The sequence below is a fragment of the Rhipicephalus microplus genome, chromosome 5 (assembly GCF_043290135.1).
Source record: "Rhipicephalus microplus isolate Deutch F79 chromosome 5, USDA_Rmic, whole genome shotgun sequence".
Classification (NCBI taxonomy): Eukaryota; Metazoa; Arthropoda; class Arachnida; order Ixodida; family Ixodidae; genus Rhipicephalus; species Rhipicephalus microplus.
In genome coordinates this window covers 109,441,403-109,454,558 of record NC_134704.1, presented here as the reverse complement: position 1 = coordinate 109,454,558, position 13,156 = coordinate 109,441,403, and positions in this window count along the sequence as shown.

The window sequence follows — 13,156 nt, the reverse complement described above, 5'->3', positions numbered from 1 at the left end:
TCAGAGAGTTCTGCCTGCGTGAATTACTAAAAGGTGGATGACTTGTTAACATTTGATATTTGCTGCGCTTTATCGACTTCGTCCTTAGTATGGCAGCTACGAGTCACCTGCATCAAATTCATCTCGTCAATCTTGTACTCGGATGCAGAGATGCATCTCTGATAAAGCATAAGCTGTATTTACAAGACTGACGTAAACGCAGACGAATAGGTCGCATGACATGCCAGGCGTTTCAGATAACTCTCCAACCTTCAATGACACGACAGGGGAGACAACAGGCTACAAGCAGGGATTTTAGCATGTCTCCTCGAGGTACCAGCCGTTATTTGTGCTTTCTTGCCTTCACGAATGGCTCCGCGTAGACTCAAACGGGGATGCTGGAACGGGTGACGTAAGGTAACGTGATGCGCGATCCACAGGCCTGAATGGCTCTTTTGTCCGTCGTGCGTACACAGCTTAAAGGCAAGGACCATTCGCACGTTTGTGGAAATCTTGGAGTTCACCTCAGGTTTCCGAAACGTTTCAGCAATATTTAGTCAATTATTTGGGTACTTGTTGTTTATTTCTGTTTCGTATAATATTTACATTTCATTCGCTGATTTTAGTCTTTTATTCGAGCATCGGGAGCTTTTATATGGCCCGAGCGCTATACTGTGAGCGAGATCTCACCACAGGAAATGCATGTATGTATTCCGAGAAGGGTCCGTGAAGGGTTCTGCCCTGAGCAAAATTTTGAAGGTTTCCCTATGTCGAGCAAAGTTTGGGAACGTCGCAGCTGGTCGGCACTCGCCTGGTCTTGGTTTGAATAGGCTCATTTTCATTCACACGCCGATGCACAAAGCATTCACGTGATCAAATGTTATATCATAAGTATAGGTTCGACTGCTTATCTTCTTTTCTGTTTCTCTACTTCTTTCTCAATTTGTTTTATTCCCTTTCTTTCTCACTATTTCAAATCTATTGCTTCAATAATATTGTTCTATTTGGTTTCATTCCCTCTCTTTCCTTCCTCTTTCTATTTCTTTCATTTCATTTATATTCATTTGTGTCTCTTTTTCCAGCTCTTTCTATTTTATCTTCACATTTCTTCTCTTTCACAGTCTCTCACTTTTTATATCTCGCTTCCTCTTTCTTTCTCAGTTTTTTTGTGTCTGCACTATTCCCTTTGTCTTGCTTTGCCTCTGTTCCCAATGACTTCAAGATGTCTCACCTGCGGGTTTCCTTCCGGCATTCCCAATCACACGCAGACCGTAATTTCAGACGTAGTCATGGCGTAGTCCTCCTCCGCACAGCGGCGCTCATGGCTGAAGGTCGTACACGCGGTCGTGCTGTGTGCGCATCTTCCATAGGGCGAGAAAAAAATGGTTTTGCGTTTTTACCTATAGCCTCCCACTGATTTGGAAATATCAAGTTAAGGTATACGAGCAAGGTATGCGGTATATACGGTACGAGCAAGGTATACGGCCCCAGCATGTCAATGCTGGGGCCTATCTATTTTTCAATGAGGTATCTTTTGTTGCTTTAGATATGTGTTTTCTACTTAAAAACATTTAGAAGTGCAATGTAGCCGCAAAAATCCGCATTAGCTGCAAACGCACTATACCTCGAAGTTTGCGGGATGTATAGAAGGGGGGCGCTGGCGAAAGTAAAAACAAAAAGAGAACGAGTATCGGACTGGCTATGATGGCGCTTGGGCTCGAGCTCAACCTGCAGCTGAAGAGGGATCAGTCTTTGAAAGGTGTTCTTCTCGTCGCCAGCGCGTTCTCTATGGAAATGAAAAAAGTTACCTCGATAAATAATACGTCGTTATTTCAGAAAGATTGGATCCCTGATGATGCCACAATCAAAAGAGCACTACAAACCGTCACAACTTTAGTAGTCAGCGCCTGTTTCTACTCAAAGGCGGATGTGCATGAGCCTGGACCAATACGCACATACTCCAGACTGACATCATGAGCCGGATGGCCATTGCCCAGCCAGCAGACAACGTTGCCGAGAGCAAGATATGGACCACTTCTTTTGTCGGTGACATAATCAGCTGCCATGTTTCGATAGTCTGGGCACATTCACTGCCATTTCAACGCCGCACTTCTGTGCACTCAGTGGTGCCACGTTGATAAACCCGGCCCCACCGAGTGTCCAAAAGTAAGCATCATACTTCGCCCACGTATCTTAGAGCGCAATAACGTAAATGAACTGAACGTTGTGAGACTAGCTGGTCAGGATTGCATCGCGCATGACATGAATATTTTATCGAATAAGCTCACCTAATCAATAGCGGTCATATATCTAGGAAAAAAGTAGGAACTCAATTGTGCCTACCCTGACTAAGAATAAAAGAAAAACTTCGTCAGTACCTGTCTCATCAACGTTCAGGAAGACCAGCGATATAGAAACTGAACTTTTCAAAGTTTCGAGGTGTATTCACAGATATCACATCAGTGATAATATTGTTACGGAAAAGAAGAGACGCCGTATCGACGTGGCTGGGGATTATATATATTCAAAACCAGCAGTAGTGGCGTGACCAGTTCACCATTGGTCGAGCGGAGACAACCCTTCGTCTTCCTCATCAGGCAGCCCCGCCGCGGTGGTATAGTGGCTAAGGTACTCGGCTGCTGACCCGCAGGTCGCGGGTTTGTATCCCGGCTGCGGCAGCTGCATTTCCGGTGGAGGCGGAAACGTTGTATGCCCGTGTACTCAGGTTTGGGTGCACGTTAAAGAACCCCAGGTGTCAAAATTTCCGGAGCCCTCCACTACGGCGTCTCTCATAATCATATGGTGGTTTTGGGACGTTAAACTCCACAGACCTAATCCTCATCAGGCACACACACGCGTCGCCCCCTAGAACATCAATATACATGCATGTAGCATAACCCCCGGCGGCACAAGCGCCGTCTCGGCGCATCTAAATGTCAACGTCACTAGGAGAGTTGTAAGGCTTCAAGCGCGCAACAATATGATAGAAACGGTACAAATTCAGATTAAAAGGTAGCATGGTCTGTGCCCAACGGCAATGCCAAAATTTCATCTCCGTTCCTTAGAACGCCGGAAACGCATCTACGAAAGGTAACCGTGCCAGCCTTATTAAGCATGAGCACCTTACTTTGAAATAAGCTTGAGAACATGCTGGCGAGGTGCGGTAACTGAGATACGTTTATAGATGCGCATACATAAACGGTGAGTGACGGCGATGCCGACGTTGACAATGACGCCGGCCGCAAAATACAGCCGAGGGTGTCCATATAATTGCTGCCGCAATAAAAAAAGTGTTACATTCTTACCGGCGGGGCTACCGGAAGTGCTGACACTCCGATGTTTAAATGTGCTCATGTGTCCTTTAAACTTCATTGGGGGAATAACCACCATTGTAGCTCAGTCGTTAAGTCATCGGGCGCGCCAATGAAAAGTCATAGGCTGGGTCACTGCCACTGACAAGTTATCTTTTCGCCCACAATTTTTCATAAACTTTCTCCGTAATTACTACAATTAACACACCCAATAGTTTTCTTCAAAGTTTTGTCTGTTAGTTCTCGTTATTTCCTGCTTAACAAAAAACTAGTTTTTAATATTTCCTTTTGTTCATTAGGGAAAGCATTGGTTATGCGAACAAATATGTAGCATATGCTATCAATATTTCTATTGCACACAGAAAAGCAGTCCTCACACAAGCATTATGCAAACAAATAGAGCTAGGAAAAAAGAAACACAGTTTATAGTACACTCTTCATCTCGTTCTTAGATATTCTGCTGACAATCTAGCAGGCTTGGCTGGGAAAGAAGATAGGGTTAGGGAATAAGCCAGGCAAAATTTCATTTCGTTGTGCGCCTAAAAACGAAATCTTCACGTTGATGAAGTGCAGTATTTCAACTTGATCTTGGTCTACAGTAAACGCAAGCACTAAATATGGTGGTTTTTGGGATGCTCAGCGCACGTCCGCAATAAAAACGCAGGATAGTAAGCGTGGCGACAAGAACGTATAAGTGAAAAGAGAATATTTGGGCATAGGAAAACCGCTCTAAACCGAACGTGATTTTCCTTTAGATTTTTTTGTGTGCATGGCCTACAAACGTCTCCGATATTTCGTAGACAATTTCATGGAGCTCACGTCCACGCTTATACCGAAAGCCATTCATGCGTCCTGTGATGGCTCCCCGGATCGGACATATACTCGCGTAAAGCTTCGCATTATTTTCTCAAGGCACGTCACCTGACTTTCCATAGAACCCAAGATTTGGAGAAAAATTGTCTCTTCAGTAAGCTAGACGCATTTCTTTGGACGTGTTTTTGCTGGTTCTTCAAGGATGCGTTGCAACTACAATTATTGTGCAGATTTCCTCTGTACTAAGATAAAAGAATGTTGAATAATTGTTATTAATTGTATGTCAACTTTGTTTCACTTTGTGTCTTTTTTCTACCCTTACAAAAATCCTATATATGGACTTATATAAAAATCCCCATATATGGCTACATCAGGAATTGGGCATATCTGGCCCATATACGGAATCCCCATATACGGGCCGTATATAAACTGATATGTTCAAATCCTGATATAGCCATATATGGGCCTTATATCCCCATATATGGGTGCTGCTGTATATGGCCATATATGGCTATATATAGAGGCATCCATATAAGGTCTTATATGGATGCTTTCATATATGGCCTTATATGGATACCTTTATATAAAGCCATTCAAATGATTCATCTATATTAGTTCAGCCTGTGTCACCGGCAAAAAATATAGCTGCTCAAATCATTCTTCAGCTAGAAATATACCTGTTTGTTGAAAGGTCTGCATGCAGTCACTATCATCTCCAAAACAAAGGCAGTACATACCCCAGAACATTCTTGTTCAATTAAGTTATCCTCAATATATCTCAAGTTATTCTCAACAACAATTTGCTAAAATGTAACTTGGCATCATATTTAAAGTTTGTGGTGGGCACCTGTCACTGTTAGTCCACTTTTCCTGAAGAGATACATTCTTTGTGCTTAAATTTATTGCTTACTTATCGACACTTTTTTATTTATCTATTTATTTCATTACCCACAGCACCAATTGGCATTACATTGGGGGAGCATTTACAAAAAGTAGAATACAAAAAATACATAGTCAGCCAAACAAATAATCAAAGTCACCTGAATCACAATCTGCAAGAGAAATTCATATATAAATCGGAACATGTTCTAACTTATAAATCGGAACAATTCTAACATGAAATAAAACAAATATTTGGGAGTGTAGAGGCAATGCTAGAAGGCAGCTGGTTCCATCTTGTAATTTTTTTTGGTAACAAATCATTTTGAAACACGTCAGTCTTGCATGCGATTATTCTTAACTTGAACCTATAGTCAACACGGTCTAGGACATAGTACGGTGCAAGTAAATATTCCGCTTTATCGATTCCGACTTGACAAAAATAAATAGCATAAAAGAACCCAATTTGAGTTTCGTAAAGATATATTTCACAGTGTGTTATGTTTAAAACTTTTCTCGTGTGTCAATGGAGCGTCCATAGTCAGTCAAAACGAAATATGACTTGCTATTGACCGTATGAACTGCGTGTGCATTGAATAACTTAAATGAGTTGATAATCAACTTTTAAGAAGTTCGGTCGAAAGTGATTGGTATGCAAGCTTGTTATGTACAAGTATTGTGACTAATGACCTATAGAACGACTGCTAAAACTGGTGTCTATAGGTCTCTGTGCGCGTGGGAACGGAGGCACTTAACAATATTTCTTGCCAACGGGACACTAAAAATGTACTTTGTAAACGTAATCCACTTTCCATTTTGCCAATAATGCGTCATTAACGTAACAGTTGTAAAGAGCTCATTCTGCAGAAATTCCGGTGTAGGCATCGGTGGCTCTCCATGAAAAATCGTCTTGTCAATGATCGAAAATTGAGAGAATGCAAATAAAACAAATATTATAAATTTTCGGGTTTGAGTGATGATCGAAATCATGCAGGCAATTTGCATGGCATGCAAGTGCTCTACAACACAGCTATGCATCTGCTTGGAAATAAAGCATGAATAACTTCCTCTTGTTGTAAATGCAAGGAAAATAACTGTCATGCTTAATAAATACATGTATCCTGCATGCAGGTTTCACAACACCTTTAATATCGCAGCTATATTGCATGATACAAGCGTGCATTGTCATCAAGCATCACAACACGTTATTACCAACGTGACTTCGCGGTCTAAAGACAGCCAACCATTACAAAAGGCACACTGGTTACTGCACGTATTTCCTCACGACTGCGTAGTGGGTGCATAAAGTTCTAAAACATTTTACACACATTATATTGAGAAGCACGTTCTGCTGGGCGAGTTGGTACTTCATCTTAACTTAGTTGCGCGAAAAAATTTGAAGTGCGAAAGGAAGACACCTGGACACAGCGCACACTAACAACTGAAACTTTATTGAAGAAAACAGACATATGTATGCGGTTACGACAACACGTGAGGTGGAAAAAAATGATTAGATGAGCAGACATCTGATCATTTTCTTTCACAGTGTGGACATCGTGTGGTGGACGGCACTGCGCTGTCGTGTGGGAAGTATTATTTAGAATTTATTTATATAATTGTAGATCACAAAGCTTCTTTAAAGGAATTAACAACCATTCTTTAACCAATCATCATATTGTAGAGAGTGTGGCTGCGCGCCCTTGTTTGGAATACGGTAGTTAAAGCTAAATTTAGTGGCACGGTATAGCGCGGGAAATCGGAGAGGCGTATTTCATAAACAAAGCTGGGGATTCATGTGTCACGTAACTCTCACTTATGTTGCTTGCTACTGAGGTAGCTTTCCTGGAAGCGCATCATTTATACAATCTGTCTGCTCATCTAATCCTTTTCTTTCACCGCACGTGTTCTCGTAACCGCATATATACGTATGTCTGTTTTCTCCAACAATGTTTCAGTTGCCAGTGGGTGCTGCGTCTAGGTGTCTTCCTTTTGTATTTCAATTTTTTGGCGCAACTCAGTAATTACATAATATTTCTTGTTCTTTAAACTATGTTACCCCTTTTTTACACCAAATGCAGCCATGTGCGAAACCTTCATTGAGACACTTTCAACCTTCTCAATTACACAGTACTATTCCACAATTAAATTTGTTCAAGTAGCATCATGCAATAAAGAGTACACACTAAGTGATTAAATTACGCACAAGAAACAGGATCGATACTGCTATCACGTTCAACTGTGAAAAACAGAGCTTAACGGTCCCCCAGTTTTTTCACACATTGCAAGCCCTAATGCATCATACCAGTTTATTTGTCGGCTTGCGTAAAACTATCTACAGTGCTCACGGATTAAAACGTGGCATCACATTATTTTGTGTAACTATGTATGCGGGTATGCGCAGTTCCTCAAGATAACCACGCGATTTTGCGACATCAGTAACGATAATGTCGCCTGTGATATACGCATTGCAGTCAAATTTACACTTATATCACCCTGGTTGTAGATGGCGGAAACTAAATTACGGGCTATTCTTAAGTTTTTCCATTTGGGTCCGTGACATAGCACCCTGCTTTGAAGAATCAAACTAGCAACAAAATTTTAACTGCGTGTCCTTATCAAAACACACGTAACTATAAAAACAAGCAGAACGTAGACGAAGAAAGATAAATTCAAACGCAAGACAAATTCAAACGTGGGCTCATAAATCTCATGACACTCTTGGAGTTTGAGATATGCAACTCTTTTTTATTTGTAATTGCGCAAGTTGTAATTTATCCTTGGTTTTTCCTCAAGCGTTAAAATGAGAAAAATAAGACACAAGTATATTTACATCAATATATTTATAAAAAGTACAATGGCACGAAACCAACATTTTCCTGGCGTAGATATTTTGATTAAATAGAGCACTGTCTGGATCAAGTGAAAAAAAAGAAAGTGTTGTCGTATCGCTTAAACAAAACAGCCTAATGACGTAACCACGATTAGCATAAAGTTATTTACTCAGCAAGCATGCAATGTGGTATGTTTTCGAGTTATCATAATATTTATGAACAACGTGCGAAGGTAATGAAAATGATGAACTTACCTTAACATTTAACCGAGACTTGTCTTTCAAGGAGCCTGTTAATCCTGATAACCTATTCACACCTTAAAGCCACCACGTCCATTCGTACTGCTTTAAAAAGAAGTTTTGAAGCAACGCTTGCCCGCAAGCGTGGGTACCCATTTTCTTCTCGCACGAAAAGTTGACGATCGCCAATTCAGCAGCGTACAGACGCACACGCACACAAAAACACTTCCACGTCCGTTCACAATTTCGCCACGTACAGCGAAGTAGATTCCTGAGAGCTGCGCGATTATCTTGTGTAAATTGGAGCAGTAGTTGAACACGAAATAAGAGCAAAATGAATGAAAATTAACAAACTCGATCAGCACGGCACCCACTCCGGTGAGCAAAAAAACAACAATGACGCGGACGGATACAGTGCACGCAGGCTTGACAATGAATATTGCAATGGATACTACATTACTCCTTGAGATCAATGATTTACGCACTTTTCACTAGAACTAAATTTTCCTGAGCTTATTGCTGAACGACGTTTCATTTTTTTAACTATTATTGACGCAATGTTATTACCATACGACTGAATGTTTGTGCAAACTATTTTCTTCGTCGTTACTTGAAATGGGCCGCGGCACTCTCTTTCCTGCTGTGTCGACTGTCGACAGACTGTTGTATGCCACGTACGGCAGGGCTACATGGTGCCTACGCGCCACGCTTCTTCGAACAACTTTCTCCGAAGTGTCCACTCATCCGACGGGCGCCATTTTTTGTATTTTTTTTTACTGTGCGCACCCCTTGCAACCAATGCAGTCAGGCGAGTTTTTTCGAACAATGGACTTCAACTTCCTCCCGCGGGCCCAGAAAGCTGCACGTGCAAGACCTTTGAGACAGGCATTCCGTGGAGCTGAAATCGCTGCTTCGTGTACGCTGGCTACGAAGACGCGTTTCAGCGGAATTTTCATCTTATTTCGCAAGCATTTGAAATGATAATAATAATATTCAATCAACCAATAATCAATCAATCATTTTTTAACCTACCCAAGAACAACCATAGGGTCCTTCATGCTGGCGCGCGCGAAAAGAAAACAAAAACAAACAATACATTACAGACTGTCCACAGAAATGCAAAAAAAGAGCGAAAACGCGCACTCGAAAAGAAATCAACGCACAATGGAAACAACAAATAAAAAAGTAGATATTCATGGAATGGGACTGAAAAATAATGTGGAATATACATAACCGTGGCTAAGGCTTCCTGAAAGACAGAAAAGGGAAGAACCTGTGCATGTGCAAAGCTACGTTAGGACAGGGCAGCCCTCACTGACAAAAAAAAATAACTGTACACTATGAAAAACATAACGAATTGAGAAAGTTGACGTTAGATAGACTCTGTATTCTGTAAAGGATAGAGTGTTGAATGAAGCTGGCAGGTACATGCAACGGTCGATTCTTTCTCGATAACTTACGCGGAGTTTCAAAATTATTACAACCGAGAAGGGCAGAATATCTCACCCTGAACTAGCTTGTAAAGAAATAACAGCTCAGCGCGATTTTGCCGGCCGTTAACTGATGGCAAATATAATATTCTAGCAGTGTTGAAAGGATTCTAGTGAAACGATGAGGGTAAATACTTATGAAATTTTTCTGGACTCACTCAGTGGCGCTACTGCTGGATTTAGCAAGGCATTTCCAAATCAAATATGCATATGTACTCAAATTGACCACGACATATCGCGGTGTACAATTTGTAGAAGGCTGTAAAAGAACCGGATTCTCGCGAGATGTTGAGCCAAAAAGAAGAGAATGAAGGCCTCGCATGGCAGCACATTTAATGCAAGTAGAAAAAATTCAGCATGCTATCAAAAAGAACACCAAGATAACTGATCTCAAAAAACTTACATAACGACGCAGTATGACAGCATATGGATTTGCTGTTGGGCGTTTTGCGAAAGACAACAACAACAACAACAACAACAACAACAATAATAATAATAATAATAATAATAATAATACTAATAATACACTCATATCATTCTGACATGGCCGAAATTATCTAGCCACATTGAATGAAATGCCAGTGTCCGGGTGCCCATGAATCTATACGTGAGTGTGCACTTGCGCAGTTTGGTGGGTATGTACCGGCATACATATCTTATAAGTAAGTGCACTACCGTGTTGGTGTTGAAAGGATATGTTCGCAAGCAGTTTGAATCGTTACGCGCCTGCACAACAAGGGGCTGTTTACATAATGTAGAGTTTGGCTTAGGTATCACGCCAGCCCGCAAAAAATGTGTCATACTAATTGTATTCACAAGGCAATGTTTAGGCTAATCCTGATGATGGCACGTGCGCTTTAGTGACCTCGACTAAGTAATGACACACCGACACAAAATAGAAGTTTTGTGAATTCGGCAGCCTACGTTAAATGTTGCTATAAAGCTTCAGCATTTCATTACATGGTCCATTAAATATGTATCACGTGTGAGTCAGTTGCACTTTTCTTAACGTACATGTCTATGACGTGAGATTTATTTGACGCTTGCAAACATTACACTAAATTATTTGTACACTTGTGCAATCATAAAATTTTCGATAAATTTACTATGTGCACAGCCAGGAACATTATACGTAGCCAAAGGAAACGCAAGATGTATTTTTGCAATAAATTACTACAACTTCCATCTTGAATGTAATCATAATAGTGCCTGCAAGTTGCATTCACGTAAGTTCTTTTTGTTTTTGAAAATACTCCCTTAAACATTGCACTGCGCATGCAATTATAGTAAATGGCTGCTGAAAGCAATCGCAGATGAGGGGTCAACAGGATTAGGAGAAATCTTGTTATATCAAGGGAGCATATAGCCATCAAAACTTTCAAATAATCAGAAATTTTGTCCACCGATGTGGAAGCTAAAAGTGCATTGAAATTACTCTTTCTTGCTGCCACTTTAAACAATGCATTAATGTGAACAATATAAGTTGCATGCATTTTGTCTTTACATAATACTATATAGGATTGCTCTATAATAATAGCGAGGTTCGGAAGCTTCAATACGTTTTGTGACTTGACACGATTCCTTCCTCGTAAAACATGTATGCTCTTGTATACATTATTTACGTCGTATTAATTGCAACTTATTGTTTCAAACCTAAATGCTATGAAAAATGTACGAGTTAAATTGCACGAATGCATGCATATATGCATTCAACTGAGTTGCAACTACCACGTACACAAAGCTGACCTGAAATTTCGGTTTTTTTGCATGGCAGAAACAACATATATATTTAATACTCCTATTGTTATGAAAAACAAGCAGGTCAGCTTTGTGCACAAATTGTTATATATTACAATTCGCATAAAAGTGTGATCACGTTGCTAAATATATACGTGGTTCATCCCAAAGAAGAGAGCACTTCCACATATAAGGATCCACTTGATATGTTATATATGGTGTGGCCGTGCCTTATTTGGCCAGATTTGACTCCTTATATGGGCCAACCGCGTCATATATGGCCGTATATAACCCCATACATGAACCGACTCCGCCAGATATACATCCATATATAAGCATATATGGCCACATATGCTGCCATATATGCCTATATATGGCCACATATGCTGCCACATATGCTTATATATGGCCAGATATAACTTATCTATGGGTCATGTATGGCGTTTTCGTAAGGGTAGTACCGGGCATAATTTTCATACGCACATGAAGAACACGGTCGTTATTACGCTTCTTATTGCATACATCTTACAGTGATGTTGTCTCTAATTACCTGCATAAACGTCATACCTATGATAATTCATGTGATCTTCTTATTCAATGGAGTGGACAGTGAACAGCATAGTGGTAATAATGCAGTAGCACAAATTTTACACATCATTTGCTTCTGGGTTGCCGGTGGCCTTTGTTACTGGCTGTGACTAAAACAGATAATTTCTTTTCTGCATTCGGGTTTGTTCAGTACTGTATGCGCTATAGTTTGAGACCTGTCACAAGTTTTTTATCTTAGAGCGTGCTCTAAAGTTGATAGTATCAGAGTGATGTCGCCATCGATCTCATTTGTTAATACCATCAATTTTTGACGTACACAAGTAAGATCAAAGCAAGAACATATGAATTAAACATGCTATAACCAAGGAAAGGCCGTCGATTTGGTTAATTCACACAGCTACTGTTTTCAGTTGATAGAGCACGCGCTGTGAATTTTGCATTTGTCAGTCACGAAAATCGTGATTTTTTCGGAGCTGGGTGGCAGCATACAGAATATATACCATTTTTTCAAAGAAAGGAATCTCTCACCATGGCCGTACGAGGTAGAGGACCATAAAGCGACTAGGATATTGCTTGTGTCCGTGAATTCGACCTTAACTTATTATTGATATTCAGGGACTTTAAACAACCAGCACACGTGTTATGCACTTACACCGGCTTCCTCCTTTTTCATCTATCAATTCTGTGTTTTCAGAGTGGAGTAGAAAAATAGATGAACGCCTTGTGGACTCCATGCATTTAATATTTATTTATTGATTTACTTACTTACTTACTTACTTACTTACTATTTATATATTTACCTATTTATTTGAAATACCATCAATGTACATTCAGCACAATATAGAGGGGAGGGACAAGTACGGAAAGATGAAAAAACAAACGAAAAAAATACACGATTAATCAACTTCGGTGAGTACAGTAACATGTTAAATAAATAGAAAAGTAAAGGATAATGCCAAGTTAAACACTGGTTACACAAGATGTACGACTCGAGTTAGCAATTCAGATATATATATATATATATATATATATATATATATATATATATATATATATATATATATATATATATATATATATATATATATATATATAATAACTAAAAGTGCAAGAGCAAGAGCTCCAAACACCAATCAAGAGAGAAAAAAAAGAACATATGGCGGAATTTCACAATTCTAGCTGATGTTCCCAAGAGCATGTTTGAAAAGAATCGGTGCGCGCATTTTCACTACAGACGATGGCAGATTATTCCAGCCAACTGAGGTTTTCGGAAGAAATGATTGTGTGCACATGACAGTGTTAGAAAACGAGACCTCGACTTCATGACA